This window comes from Thalia democratica, chromosome 6 (genome assembly GCF_965202585.1).
Source record: "Thalia democratica chromosome 6, ktThaDemo2.hap1.1, whole genome shotgun sequence".
Classification (NCBI taxonomy): Eukaryota; Metazoa; Chordata; class Thaliacea; order Salpida; family Salpidae; genus Thalia; species Thalia democratica.
In genome coordinates this window covers 26,904,089-26,919,322 of record NC_139170.1, presented here as the reverse complement: position 1 = coordinate 26,919,322, position 15,234 = coordinate 26,904,089, and positions in this window count along the sequence as shown.

The window sequence follows — 15,234 nt, the reverse complement described above, 5'->3', positions numbered from 1 at the left end:
CGGACTTGAACCGTCTAAAAATTACAAACCTAATATTTCAAATAACTTTTATTCTAAAAATTTTGTTTAATTTGCGCAAATGAGACAAATATTACACAAAAGTTTGATTTAAAGATTTTTTTGCATACTTTTTTTTTAGTCTTCCTGAGTCTGTCATCTGCACTTTATTAGTCTCAAAACAGATGAAGTGATATTTGTCTATGTTTGGTAAAACAAAATTATATATAACAACATACAAGCGTATTTCATAAAGTGTTGACGTAATAAAGTTGGTAAAACTTTATGTCTAGTTTTTGGTCTTTTTAAAATTTTAAGGTTGTCTTTAATTATGTTTTTTAACTGTGTTTTTTTTATTTATTTCTAAACACTTTCTAGTTCGGTTCTATATAGATCAGGTGTTGTCAAAATGCTGCCCGCAAAGCAAAAATCTGTCGTCTGCGATGTACTTTTCAGCTAAAATCATACTTTCCTAAAGTAATTAAAACAAAAGTTTTTGCTGTAAAAAAAATTGTAATAAGTTTTTTATAATTTTTCCTGGACAAAGATCCTGGTCCTAGACAAGACTTTAAAAGGTATCTGTGGTGTGCGACTCGATAACCTAAAGTTTTTCGTGAACTACGTCCGAGGACCAGATGCTTTGAGCTCTTTGTCGTTCAATAAACAAATATAACAATTACTTATTGCTAATGTTTTACTATTTCTATTTTTATCACATTTTTAGTTTGAAATAGTACTTTAAAGTTGATTACTACAATTTATTTAACTACTTTGATCCGCAAAGACTTTTTTATACAGTGCGGCCCTCGAGTAACTATTTCTAGAAAAATTGTCCTGCAAAATTATAAGAGACTGCCGAACCCTAAAGTAAAGTTATGCAGCCAACAATATTTTGGCTTGTCAAAAATGAAATGAAATTTACTGTTATAGAATTAATGCTTAAAAAAAAACAAGGAGAAATGGTAAAGAATATTTACAATAAAATATTGATTTTACATGTTTTTACTGAATTTGTATAATACTTGTTCAGTATAGCCATACAAGTTTAGTCTCTTAATTATCATTCTAGTTTATTGAACGAAAAAAAAAGACGTTCAAAATGTCCTTGGATCTGGTGCACGAAGAACCTTTAGGTTATCGAGACGCACACAAATGATACCTTATAACTTTTTGTCCGAGATAATTTTAAAAAATTAATTTAAAAGTTTATTTAGTATACTTCGATTCAAACTGATATTCATATTTGTCTTTTATTGTTTACTAATAAATACCTTAGTCCGCACAAATTCACTGCTTAAATTAACATTTATTAGAGATAAAAAAAAAATTATTACTAACTAATAGTATATACGTTAAAGAATTTAATTTAAGTTACTTAAAAGATAAGAAAATAGTTTTAATACATAAAAACATTATTAATCATTTATTTGAATATAAAACATATATTAAACAGCTTTTGCGGGCTTTTATAATGTACGGTATTTCATAGACAAAAGGCTAGTATAATAAGTATTTTTGTAGAAAAACTTTTTTTTTGATTTTCTGACTAGTTTTGCTCGTATGGATCTCTTGGATTTAACACCTTGAAACGTTATATCTGGCACTAACTAGTATTACATTTAGAAATATATAAAAAATTGATATGCTTATTTTTTTTATTTCTACAAAAGAAATCTTATCATATAGAAAGTGGTTTTTTGAACAAAAACGAAAAATTGCTTAAAATTTTTTTGGTTCAAGGACCTGGATACACAAAAAGACCTCTCGGTCATCGAGTTGATTATAATGAGCTAAAAAGTTTACAGTCAAAATTTAAACTATAAAACGAAAAACTCTATGATAAATGAGATTATTCAACTTTACAACATTAAATATTTTTCCAAAAAAAATTACCAAAATACTAAAAAGATTTTTTATATAATAGTATCTAACATTATACACATCTAAAATATATATTGAACTCTACGTTAAAAGGTAAAGTTTCAATCTGAAATAATTTAAATTACAAAATTTATCAATAATTTTAGCAAATAATTCAACCTTTTATATGATTTAAATAAAAAAGATTAAATTAATTAGAAGTTTAAAAAAAAAAGTATGTTTAAGAATTTAGATTCTACTATCAACTTATTTTAACCTTTAAAAGATAAGTTACAAAATAATAAAGCTATAACATTAAAAAATAAAAGTTATAATAAATAAAATAAAGCTGCAATATTCAAAAAAAAAGTAAAAGAAAACTGTATCCAATAAAAACAAAAGAAAAAAATGCTTAAACTAAACAAAAAGTATAAAATAATATATCCTTTTAATAAAACAACCAGTTTTTACAAACTTGAATAAATGTCTAAATATAGGAGTTTAACTAAACTAAAATAATAATGTACACAACCACAAAAAACACTTAAAATAGTAAATAAGTTTATTTCTTTGAAAGAAATAAAAATAATTAAGATAAAAAACAGTAGTAATCATAAAATAAGTCAGCCTATTACTAGTTTCAAATTTTATCAGTAATTTCAGCTTATGATTTAAATATTTAACTTTCTTTGATTTTTTGCAAAAATATATTTAGAGATTAATAATTTTATTTACACAGATAAAATGTAGACTATTAAATAAACAAACTACAAACAGAAAAAAAAAACAATTTACAACTTTCTACAAACTAGACTGGACCAATGCTATTGAAACTTAATTAATATACTCAAAAAATATAAATACCTACTCAGATGAAAAATGAATACTAATCTACTGTTTATACATAAATGAAAAAGTTTCCTATATAAAAAATAAATATAAGGTTAAGCATCAAGCTAGTATTAATAATCGAGCTAAATTTTTATTAAAAATTGTTTGATTTGCGTTCAAAATTAAAAGAGTACATGTATGCGGACACTATAAGTTTTAATTAAGTAAGTAAAATTATTTATTTTAATAAACAATTTGAAAGTTTTTACCATGCATACAAAGCAAACTGTCACTTTAGTATAAAAAAACCAAGCTTTCAAACGGACAAAACTAAAAGAACAAACGAAAATGTTTAACGTAGACTTTTGATATTTAAGATAAGAGTAGAAAAGTATGTGTACTTTATACTTATTGTTTTGAGTTATAGTTTCTTGTTATACATGTAAAACTCTCATTCATTATTTAAAGCTTCTTAAATGTACACAATCATACTAGTTATTATTATTGTTTATTGAACGATAAAAAAAGCGCTCAAAAAGTTTGGTCTAAGGACCTGGTGTACAAAGAAACCTTTCGGTTATCGAGTATTATTTTATTATTGTATTTTAAATTAGAAAAACTTTTTAGGTTAGTAACTAACTTTAGATACTAGATTGTAAAACCGAATGTACACTAAGTATTTTTAGAGAAAAAAAAATAGTTTTCATATAAAACTGATTCACGAAAGAAAGCACACAAATTACTATATATCTTTATTTTTACTAATTAAATTATTTAGATAATAAAACACTTTTAACATTAGTAGTTCTATGCTTCTAAATTCTCAAAAAAAAAACATAGGTCGTGGAGGTTTATTTCGGTCTAAATTTGTGTTTTAATTAGTAATTTTTATTTTTTTAACTGGTTGCATGATAATTAAAGTTATTAATTTTTTTTAAGGAGCTACATCTCAAAAAACAACAAGTAGATACTTCAAATAAAATAAACGCAAATGTATATGAATATGTGGTTGTTAATTAGTACAAGAATGCAGTACTACTAAACTAATACTTTTTTAATGCATTTTATAACACATTATGAAAAAAATCTATTTTATTGATTTACTTACTTGTTTTTTTACTGATTACATTTTTTAATTACTCAGAGGTAAATAAAACGTGACCAAACACAATACTTTTTTATCTTAAACTATAGTTAAAAAGGGTCGACAAAATGCAGCCCACAACTTAATATTTTAGCTAAAAAAATGAGTAATGTAGATGAAACAACTTTGAGATTTTATAGTAAAAGTATATAAGTATGTTCAGTTTGCTATGTTAACTGTGCTGCCTATGTTGTTCTTATGTTAATAAGTATATGCTATCAGATATTTTCTCTGTAATATATACTCTAGAAAATAAAGCTTTCAAAGATTCTATGACCTGCAATGGATTTTTTTCTTTTTGTTGTAGCCTGCAATGGATTTTAATAAATTTTTTATTTTCCTTTTACAGGCTGCCAGTTCCTGTTATAGCCTTTAATTTTCAAAACAATTTCAAACAAAAGTATTGCATCTAGTTTGGTTGTGTAAAACGGTTTAATCAAGTCGCATTAAAATTAGTTGTTAAGTATTTCAGCATGCATAGAAAGTAAAGTAGCATTTCCTATGAAATAAAATTGTTTTTTAAAATTTGTAGCTTACAAGCATAAAAACACAAAAAACAAATAAAATAGAAATAAAGTGTTTTAATTTAGAACTTTTTTTTATATCAGCTAAGTTAGATCAGAGTTAAGTTCCGATAAGAGTTTTGTTTGTTGCGTTGTATTTATTAGAAAAGCTTTTATTTTTAACAAAGTTAAATATTGTAAAATATATTTTTTTTTTAAGAATTAAACACAAACTAAGCTAGAAGTTTACATATTTATTTGAGGCATTTAGAACTATTTTAAAAAGTTTTAATAAATTGAAAGAATGCTACACATCATACTAAATTTTTTACTTTACAATAAACTTATTCTTCAAACTGTTATAGCTACTTTGATTCTTACTATCATTGTCTACCTTCAATTTTCTTTTTAAGTTTCATAGCTTAACAAGTAATAGTATTTACAATTACAACATTAAATCTAATTTTACTATTCGAAATTCCAATAACTTTATAATATTATAGTTTATGGTATATATCTAAATACTCAATTTTTTTACTGGTTAGCTAAAATATTTTTAACATAAGAAACTATTTAAAACACTAAAATAACAGTTTAACAGTTTGTTATTAATCATTATTTTTTGATTATTGTTTACACTATTTGATTTAAAACAAGGTGTTTACTTATTTATCAGATATATTTAAAAAAAGTTTTTAATTTAAAATACGTTTATATAAAGATTTTCTGGCAAGCTTAAAGTATTTTTTTTTAATTTTAAAGTTCTAAGTAAGAAAATTATGACTAACAGCTTATTTACGAAGTCTTTATAAACAAAATGAACTATAAACAAATAAACCTAATAAGTCTGTAATAATTTTCAAAAGATTATGGAGTTACTTAATCTTAGACTAAAGTCACGTCGATTTTAATTAAAAACCACTTGTTTAATTTTAAGTGGTTTGACAAGTTATTTTTATGAAAAAATCTATAAGTTTAATATTCATTGATATAAATTTTGTTTAATAAACTGGTTGTTGGTAGTTTTTCATTATAATTTAGATACAAAATATAGTTTGATTATGTTTATCTTTTTTAAACTGCATCGAAGTTCTAAAATAATTTACTGTAGGATATTAGGATGTTTAATGAAGTTTTAAATAAAAAATTTGAAAAGAGGTTAGAATATGTATAGTTTTTCTTTTATTTTAAAAATCACATCAGTGAGAAAGAAAAGTTTCGAACAAGTTTTTATTTTACTACTTGATTATATTTTTGTAATAAGTTAAGAAGGAAGTAACTTTACTTTTTTACTTGTATACATAAAAAACAGAATGTTTTAAAATCTAATTTATAAACCATACAAGTGCATAATACTATTCATATAAATTATTTGCTACTTCTTTACTCTTTTGTATGATTAATCTAATTACAACTACAAAAAGACTTAATTTAGACGTAATATATCTATTTAACACTATATAACAAACGCTGTTTTTGACAATATATTAATAAACATATCTTTACTTTAGTTTTACTTGCTAAACTCTAAAGTTTTTATTTATTCAAAATTCATGATTTAAACATATTTTTTAAACTGTTCTACTAATCAAAATTTTTTCAAATTCATTTAACATTTACCACTTGACAATGAAACTCGTATAGTTTTGAAAAGCTTTGTAAAACAAAATAAAAAAATGAGTAATCTCTATACACCAAGTTGCAAATGGTATATAACTACGTTTGAAAACCTTCCTATAATAGTACCATAAGGGTTATTTTTCAATTTATTTTCTTATCCTAATGTGCACGAAGTTAAAAAAAAATTGCAAATTGATTTTATTTTAATTATTTTTATCAACAGCTGTTTTGAGTTTAAAACAAAAAATAGTTTTAAAATACTATATGTGTCTAAATAAATTAATAATAATTTATTTTAATCATTCACTTTCTAACTAAAAGTTTCTAAATGTTTAGTTTTGCATTAAAAAAATTAAAGTTATCAAATTATTTGTAACTTAGAAAGTTATAACAAACATGTGATAGTTTTAAGATATATAAAAATATTTATTTAAGTTTTAGCTTTAAGTGTGAAAAAATCATTTTTTATTTTTAGATAAAACAAGAATCTACAGACTGCAAAAGCGACAAATTTTTATATGAAGTATCAACCGTTTTTAATCCTTTTAAGTAAACTAATCAAAAATAGGTATAATTTTAAGATCTAGTTTTTTCTCTAACAAGCGCAGCTTTCCAATGTTAAACCTCTATTCTGATACCTTTTCAAAGATTTCAGTAAGTTCCTGTATATATAATAGATTAAACTTTTAAGTAGCTATTTTGATAAAATTTAATGTTTTATGACTATGCTGTTTAAAAAGCAAGGGTATTGTTTCTTTTTTTATGAAATGCAACTTAGTATTATTGAAAGTCTTCAAGAAAATGTAAATACAAATATTTTAAAAGATAATAATATAGTAGATCTTTTTATTTTAAACATACAAGTTTGGACTTTTAAAAACAGTTTGAACTGGCTGTATTTATTATTTGCTTTGTTTTTAACTTTAGGTTCACCTTTATGTTTTTTTACCGACTGAATTGAAAGCATTAACATATAGTTCTGATTTTTTAACTTGTAAAATTAATTAAATTCTTTTTAGTTGGTTTTTAAAACTTTTAACGTGTATTAAGCTTATTAAAAAAGATTTTTACAGCTATAAAAACGAGAAAAATTGCATAGTATCTGCTAATAAACTGGCTGATTTTTTGAACTCTGGAGAAAACTTTTATGATAATCGTTCCTTGGAAAAAATAATAATTTAATCTGTAAGCAGTGCTTTAAAATGATAAACAAAAAAAATGTATAATAAAACAAAAAGTGCAAGAAACGGAAATTAAATAAGGCTCGCAAAATTAATTGTTATATTAAGTTTAGTTATAAAATATTGCTTTTTTTGTGTGACATAATATGTACAACAAGTGTAATAAATCTACCAAAAATTAAAATGCATAGTGTTTTGTAATCTAGAGCAGTGGTCTTCAAAGTGTGCACGAGTGTACACTAGCGTACAAAAAATTTATTTTGGGTTGCACGAAACTTTTTCAGTGCACGAAATTTATTTTGGGGTGCATGAATTGTAACTTGAATAATTATCCTAAACTTTGAAACTTATACATATTCTGGAGTTGATGATAAAGAGCAAAAATAAAAAAATGTCTTAAGTGTTATTAATGGTAGGTCTGAAACTTATACCAGATATAATGAAAAAAAAAGGAAATTTAGGGGGCCACAAGCTGTTAAAGGGGGAGCCACAAGGCCATAATTTGAAACTTACACCAGATATTCCGGAGTTGATATTGAAGAGCAGAATAAAATTCTATGCAGTTTTTTGAGAAATTTTGTTGGAGGGTGAAAAAATGTTTTGCAAAGCCTTCATTAGATGTTAAGGAAAATTTGAAACTTATACTAGATATTCGCACATTGAGGTACACAGAACTTAATTTTGTATTTTAGGGTGCACAGATTTTGATTAGAATGGAGACCACTGATCTAGAGTAAAGGTTGGCTGCTTTGTATTATGAACGGTCAGATGTAATAAAATAAACATAAAATAGGCAGCACAATTTAAACACAAGCAAAAAGTACTTATTTGTACAATTATCGAAAAATAAAAATAAACTTAAACTTAATTTTTCTGCATTACTTGTTTTTTTTTGCTAAAATACGTAGCGTAACAAAGTAATTTGCTTGGTGGGCCGCACTTTGCTGATACCTGAAAAGAGCTTTTTGGTAAATTTGTGATGTGCTGTTTGTTTTTTAATGAACAGGAAAGTATTTTCTCACGAGAACTTTTGAATCTATGTTTATTATACTTTGAAATATAAAAAATATATATACACTGCATCCTTGCTTATGCGGTCCCAACTACAGTAACCTCTCGCTTATTTACGCACATTGTGTCCACAGAAAAAGTGCGTAAATATATGAGAGATCGTAAAGAAACGAGAGGTATCAAATATACTCACTAAAATGGCTGTTTTATAATATTGCTTCTAGTTAAAAGCAGACTGGGCACTTTCCCACTTTTAACAATTTGTTTACTTTATTTATAAATATGAAAACAACAGATATAACTATACATATATTAAAAAAAAGAATTTGAATTTCTATAAAAATAATGATACGAGTAGAAATAATTTTACTATTTTAATAATAAGTAGAAATTATCTTTATTTATATGTGACTTTTATATTCTAATTCTACTTAGAAAATTCAATTTATAATTAAGAATTTCTTTACAATTATAAAATGGTGTTTATTAATATATAATGCAAGACTGCTGTTTTACTTCTTGTGTTTTAAACTCATTATTTCATTATACTTTCATTATTAAAAACAGTCATGCTTATTTCAGAATTTTGATTTAATCTCTTATTGTTTACAAAATTTCTGATATACTGAGGTATAACCAAATGTTTATCAATTAGTCTAGGAACATAAATTTACAAAGTCTAAAGATATAGAAAGGTGTGTTAGCATTCAAAAACATATTTAAATTAAAAATATACATTAAACCTAATTTGTGCAATATTAAAAAAAATAAAATTTTTATTTTCTGAATTTTATAGAATTTTGAAATGCGTAATTAAACGAGAGTGCGTAACGTCACGAGTGCGTAAAGATCCGAGAGGTTACTGTAATCTAGTTTCAAGTCAAGAAGTAGGTTTAATTAATTCAGCTAAAATCAATAAATTCACTTAAAAATCCCGTAAGCAAACATTGTGCTATCTGTAAATATGAATTGATTTTTTTATCCAAAATTTATTCAAATTTTAATCATAGTTTTATTTCGTTTATTTTTTTTTCGTTTTAGTTGTTTGGTTCGTTGTAAAAAAATAAAGTTAAGTAGATCAACAAAAAATTTAGCATGCGTTTTATTACATACATTGCATAAAATACAAGAGGTAGAATAAAAAAAAAATTTCTGTCCTTATCCGGCATAACTACAAAAAAAAAAACTTTTTCACATGAACTGATTAGCGAGGTACACTGTATTATATCTTTTGCTATAAAACAAGCTAAAAAATTTCTAGACTTTAAGATCTATTTTAGTTCTAATAGTTAAGAAAATGTTTTAAAGTTATTGTTTTTTGAACTAAAAAATTAGTAAACACAAACTTGATAGAAAAAGATACTTAAACATCATTTGCATTTATAGAAAAATCAAAAAAACCTATTTAAAAATATTTTTATTGGTAAAATACAGAGTTGATTAAGATTTGATAAGTTGTATATCAAACTGACTAATTGTCTAAAATAACCTCTTAAAAATTAGTCAATAGTAATTGAAACTTATAAGTAGGAATTTTATATTTTTGTTTATGTGGTTTTTAGTACTAATTAAATATAACTTTTAGAAAACAGTCAAATATGACAAGTTTTAAACGATACCGATTAAAAATTGTTCTAAGGATAGCTTAAGAAAGCAAATTAAAATACTACATCATCTATGTTTTATTTAGAATACACTGTTAGATTATTTTTAAGTTTAAAATAATATTTATAATTTCAATAAATAACAACAGTCAGAAACAAAATTAGTTAATTTTTTTTAGTGTTAATTTATTTTCATTTTTTATTGGAAAAAATATTTATCATCCAGTTTTATAATTTTCGTAAATATAGTAATTTAGTAGTTACCTATATATACATATTATTTAAATTTTACATAAGAAGGATTATAAACTGATGTGTCTTAACTAAATGTCTAAGTATGGTATAAGCTTAACATTTAAATTTTTAGTTTGCTTACATTATCTGTTTAAATTAAACTAAGTCCATGGAACATATTTTTTTAGCATCTTGTATTTATTAAAAAATGATTTTTTATTAATTAAACACTCTAAAGTTTGAACACTGTTGTAAAAATTGTGTTATTCCAAGATATTTTAAAGCTATACTAATACAGCTGTTTTTCAGTATTCATGCATATAACATTTTTGAATTTAAGTTAAAAAAGTATTTACTGTAATAAAAAATCTAGGTATTTTAAATAATTAAGTGCATCTAAACATAATTGATGTTTAAAAAAAGTATTTTTTTATATAAGCAATTTTGTTCCTAGAGTTTTAATTTGTAATCTTCAGTTAATTTTAGAACAACTTTGTAAAGAAAGTAGCACTCAGTAGATATAAATTTTTATTAAATTAAATCTTAAATAAAAACTTTCGAGCTAGTTTTTTTTTAATCAAAAAAACAATAATTTTTTTTCCTCCATAAAATTACCTTTCTAAGCTTATGTTGCAAATTTTTAATAATTATAATACTTGTAATAAGTTTATTGTTTTAAGCAGAAAAAAACTAGCTCATAAAAACTTGTGAATCTTTTCAAAGTTAACGAAAGTTACTTAATACAATAAAAATTTCAGATAAGTTGTAGTAGATATAAGTAGGTTAATAGCATTTTTTAGGTAGATATATCAAAATAAAAATCATTAAACAATCTGAAAGTGCAGCAGATTAGAAATAAGTTTTTTAGTAATTTGCTTATAAAATACAAGTAATTTTTTTTTAAACAGATATAAACACAAAAACCACTAGCTAATTACAATCTACCAAATGTTTAAATACGAACTTAAAAACCTTTTAAAGATTTTTCAAACAATAATTGTATTGAAAACTAAACTTTTTCTTTCCTTTTAGTCTAATATTTTACTAATAACATAACATGTATAGTTATGTAGTGAATAAAAATAGCTTTCAACTTAATTACAGTGATCAGGCTATTTGAAGCTAAAGACAAATTATCTTATTTGTAATTGCTGTGCAAACACCATCTCCACAATGCACCTGTGCTTTTCACAAAAGCATTTGCCATCCGTCTCAGTCCGCATTGGCCTTTAAGGCGAAGGATTATAAGTTTAACATTTGTATTCCATCCGGCTCTAGTTTTAAATTGATCATTATGATTACATGTAACTTTTAAAGTCTTTAAACGAAAATGCCTTTACATTTAAATCATCTGTCTGTTTTTTGTTCATTATTTTTGAAATAGTTGTAATCCAATTAATATTTTATATACTTGAATAATATTTACAAGCTCTTTGAATTATAGAAAGTAAATATCACGAAAATCGAAGTTATAATGATATCTTAATAAAAAATTAGCAGAGGTATAAGTTGAAATCAATAAATGTTTAACTATAAATATTGTTAGGGACTGATGTTTACTTAGGGCGACCTTAATTACATACTAAACAAATATAAGTTGAGCATAACTTTGAATTATAGAAATATCAAATGTACTGATAAGTACGATTTATTTTGGTACTTTTGAAACTGTAATTTATTTTTTTAGTCAGTATAAGAAAAGACTAAAATAAAAGGATTAATCAAACAGAGAATCAGAAAAAAACGTTTTCGTTAGATTTATAGAGAACAAAAACGTTTTAAGACTAATCAAAAACCAGACTGATATAACTTTCTAGTAAAAATATCTAATGAATTTAACAATCAAATCGTAAAAATTATTGCTAAAATAAGCAATTTAGTCTATTTACATACGTGCTTTGAAAATGAATACAAACCTTGAACTAAATTCGTAGTCGTTTGTTAGCATAAGCAGCCGCCGTATGTCGGAAAAACATTGTAAAAAAGCGTAGTAGCTGCTTGTTCGAGTTTTAAAGCACAATCACAGATATGAAAAGCATAGCCGGTTGTAAATCAGTTAGTACCTTCCAAAGACGACCATCTTCCACGTGTTAAAACTTCATTTGAGACTGCACCAAATTATTGTTTACATAAATTAATCAGACACAGTGTCGCCAAATGTCATCGCAGAATTAATACTGTAAATCAAAATATAACTTTTAGCATTTTTATCACTTTTTGGTTTAATTTGGTAATTTGGAGATTTTATTTAGACAATCAGTAAAAATGATATTTGCTTTTGAGGTTTTAAAAATGTGTATTCTAGATGAAAAATAAAACAATCTAGTTAATAAAAAATTAAAACACTTCAAACTTTTCAAAATATACATTTTTATTACTAACAATTTTTAGATGTCCAAAAGACAAAATAACCTTATTTTATACAGAGATTTTTCATGTAATTTTGAACTTTTTTAGAGCATATTTGAAACTTTATTAAATAATTTTAAATTTTAAACTAGCTTATTGTTTGTTACAGAGTAGTATTTTTCAAGAAAAAAAAGTTTTCAGTTTAAAAATAAGTTTCAACTTGAATAAAACTGAGTGAAAATTAAAATTTTAAATTTTAAAGTATACCTATAGAAGAATTGTTTGCACAATAGACTTTATCTAGGTCTAATAAATAACAATATGCTGATCTTTATCTGTGACCTTTTACCTTAAAATAAATATTAAAGTAAAATTTATGTAACACTACTAATAGCTTAAAAGTGTAATTTTAGGCTAAAGTTGTTTTACTATGAAAATGCGTAAAGAAAATGATAAGCATCAGTTGACAGTCAACAATAATCTATCATGTTCACAAGAAAAGTTACATATAGTTGGCATTTTTTGAAGTTTGTTTTGTGAAAGTAATGTATAATAATTTAAAAGATACAAGTTTTTTTATGTTTTTAACTTTCATGACTTAAAAAAGATCAAAAAAACCAAGTTTTCAAAACAGTAATAACAAACATTTTTCGAGTTTAAAACATTTATCTAAATAATATTTTAATGAATAATTAGTTTTTCTTTTAATATTTTAGTCAACTCAAAGTTAAGTTTTAAAACTACAAAAAAACTTGGTTCAATTCTTCATAATATTTTTAAAAATCAAAAATTATTTCGCTACTTTAGAAAAATTGTGAAGTTAAAACTAATATCTGAACTTTTATATGGTTATTAACAATAAATCATATTTAGATATTGCTTTGGAAAAGTTTTAAAATGTTTTTTCTCAGATATTTGTATTTATAACTTTTTTTAGGTAATTAAATTATGTTTTTTATTTTTAATAGCTCACGACTAACCAACAAAAACAAGATATTTGCTTATAATTTTAAAACCAGAATAATATCAGTTTTGATTTTGCAAAAACGTCACTTTTTCAAGTTTTTAAAGTTTCATAAACTTTTATAATTAACATACTATTGTTGATATTTTCAATGTAACAGCTAAACAAAGTATATAGTTAATAAAAGATTAAGTTTCTAGTGTGAAAACCTATATTTATTTATTTATTTATTTAAGTACTAATATATAGTTTTGTCCTGGACATGACGTTAAATTGTTCTGGTGTATGACTCGATAACCGAAAGGTTTTTTTGTGCACCAGATCCTTGAACCAAATTTTTTGAGCGTTTTTTGTTGTTCAATAAACAATACATATATGACAACACAAATTCAAAAATTTCAAGGGTTGATGTTAAAAAAAATAGTTGCAAATACAATATACTGAGAATCTTTGTAATAAAGAATATGGTGAAAAAAAAAACAGAAAATAATTATATAATGAATAGTTGATATAAGCTAAAAAATTAAAATTATTAGTTTTTTAAACTTATACATTTCAAATAAAAATATCAATTTGAAATTGAAATTTATATTAACAAAAAAGTTTTCCTGGAGGTGGAACTAATAAAGACTTTGGTCGTTAAAAAGGTATTTAATTTTTTTCAAAAATCAATCAGACTTAGAATTGTCGGAATTTGAAATGTCTGCCTTAATACCTATAGTATTGTTTACAAACAGCTACAAAGTAACTTATAATTTCATATCATTAAATAATTTTAGTCTAAAAGTAATATAAATATTATACTTTATACAAATCTAAAAAATAATGTCGACAGTAAAACATAAGTATATAAATTAGTAATTGGAAATACGTTGTATACTTTTGTTTCTTAAAACAATCTGATAGTATGTGAACGTTTTTGAATTGATGGGAAGTCTACCTGTCAAGAAAAGCCGGTCTAACTAAGTCTCTGAGAGTTTGTAGTATTAAGAGACTTTTTATAATCTAGTAGCTAACCGGTCATTGTAAGTTCTAAATTAAGTTTTAAACAAAAGTTCTAAAAAAGAGCTTTTATACTACACCAACATTAAAAAAAATATTTCACCGACAACTTCTTTGGAAAAAACACTAAAAATGTTATGAATAAGATCCAGACTTGAAGTTTTCTGATTTTTTGCATCATCACTTTAAATGTTTTATGCAGTTGTAGTTAATCGTTTTTCGTTTGTATAAAATGAAAATTTCTAAACTAATATATTCTTTAATTGTAAGTTTTTACATTGTAAGTTGTTCGCTTAAATTAACATAGTTGTGACCATTTTATGATATATTTTTTTTAATAAAAAAAAATTTGTTGTTAAAAAATATATATATATAAACACTAATTAAATCGTTGTTATTGTTTATAAAAATTAAATATTTTTTAGTACTTATTATGTTTTATTACCTTAGTTAGTTATAATTTAAAAGCCAAAATTAGTTTGGTACTAAAGTTTTTAGATCTTTAACTTTACTTTTTACGCTTACTTTCAAAAATTTCACATTAAATATAACATAGATCAAAACCTTTCGGCTTCCTGAATTATTTCAACCTTCTAAAAAATACTTCAATAACTTTATCTATTTAACTTAGCTATGGTTTTTTTCACCTTAGCAAGTACAAAACAAAAGGTTTATATCATTTTACTTGTTCAGTATACTTCAAACTTTTAAAAGTATAAAAATGTTAACAATATAAAAATTAATTTTTCGTGTCATGTAACAGATCTCAGGCCTAAACGTATGTGTCATGAATTAAATTCAACATTCTCAAACATCCAGCAATTATATAGAAAAAATTGAACTACTCAGAGATAAATCCAAACATTTTAACAACACATTTCTACTACTTCTGAGAGAATTAAACACAAGCATGTAGTTAAAGGCTATGTATATA